This window comes from Sturnira hondurensis, unplaced genomic scaffold (assembly GCF_014824575.4).
Source record: "Sturnira hondurensis isolate 20B ecotype Veracruz unplaced genomic scaffold, ASM1482457v3 Scaffold0001221, whole genome shotgun sequence".
Taxonomy (NCBI): Eukaryota; Metazoa; Chordata; class Mammalia; order Chiroptera; family Phyllostomidae; genus Sturnira; species Sturnira hondurensis.
The window spans coordinates 60,355-61,733 of record NW_028073852.1 but is presented as its reverse complement, the minus strand read 5'-3'; positions in this window follow the sequence as shown (position 1 = coordinate 61,733).

Sequence of the window (1,379 nt, the reverse complement as noted above, 5' to 3'; positions counted from 1 at the left end):
GCGATTCTCTGGTTTGCAGGCCCAGGCTCAATCCACTGAGCTACACCAGCCAGGGCTTGATCTGTAATTCTTTACTGCATCAGCAAAGAGAACTGAGTTTCTCCCATAACAATTCCATAAACCAAAAGGTTGTAGTTCAAGCTCTAGTCAGGGCACAGGCCTAGGTTGCAGATTTGGTTCCCAGTGGGGAGACAACCCTTTGATGTTTCTCTTTCACATTGATGTTTCTCTCTTTCCCTTCCCTTCTCTCTGAAATCAATAAGCACATCCTCAGGTGAGGAATGAATTTTTCTTTAATTTTTATTTATTATTTATTTTTAGAGAGAGGGGACAGGAAGGAGAAAGAGTGGGAGAGAAACATCAATGTGTGGTTGCCTCTCATGTGTCCCATACTGGGACCTGGCCTGCAACCCAGGCATGTGCCCTGACTGGGAATCGAACCGGCAACCCTTTGCTTCACAGGCCTGTGCTCAATCCACTGAGCTACACCAGCCAGGGCAGGAATAAAAATTTTTTTGCTGATATTTTAATCTAGATTATATTACATTTATAGGTAACTGTGGGAAATTGAGATCATTATGTATTTTTCTCTCCAAGAACATACTATTACTTTCCTGTTGTTCAAGTGTCTTTTTGAAAAAAAGATTTTAGAGAGGGGATGTGAAAGAGACAGAGAAACATCTTTTAGTTGCATCTCATACACCCCCAACTGGGGACTGAGCCCTCAACTCAGGCACATGCCTGGGTCAGTAATTGAGCTGGTGACCTTTAGATCTGCAGCATGGGGATCACCCTTCCAGGTCATGGGGGTGGGTGTCCCCCTTTGGTGAACCCACTCCAGCAGGAATGGGGTGGGTCATGCTTAGGTCTCCCTCATGCAGGAGAGGGTATGATGGGGCATGACATTTAGATGTCACTAAATGTTTGATATCTCTGTGTATTGAACTCGGCTCTGGTTCTAAGAAAAGTGTGGCCTCTGGGAGCTGTTGGCACCCTTCCTTATGCTTATGCAGATGTAGATGTTAACCCTGTTCTCACCTTGAGTCTTGCTGGACTCCTACCCATTGGGTCCACAGGAATTTTGTGCTCCTGGGCCATTGTGGACATTATCTGGGAATGGGTGGCCAGGAGTGACCAACATTGTGCATGTCTATTATTCCATCAGACTTCACAAACAAGTTCAAAGATACAGTAAGTAATAATTTTGAGATGGTGTCAGCGGTGTATTAAACTCTGTGGGGTCCAGGTACAAGGAGAGTGCATGACAGAAGCTGCTGTGTTGTGGGCTTCATGAATGCCATATGCAGATTGGGTGCACTTGTCACAGGAGAAACCCAGTTCTTGCTGACGCAGTAAAGGATTACAGATCAGCAAGTGTA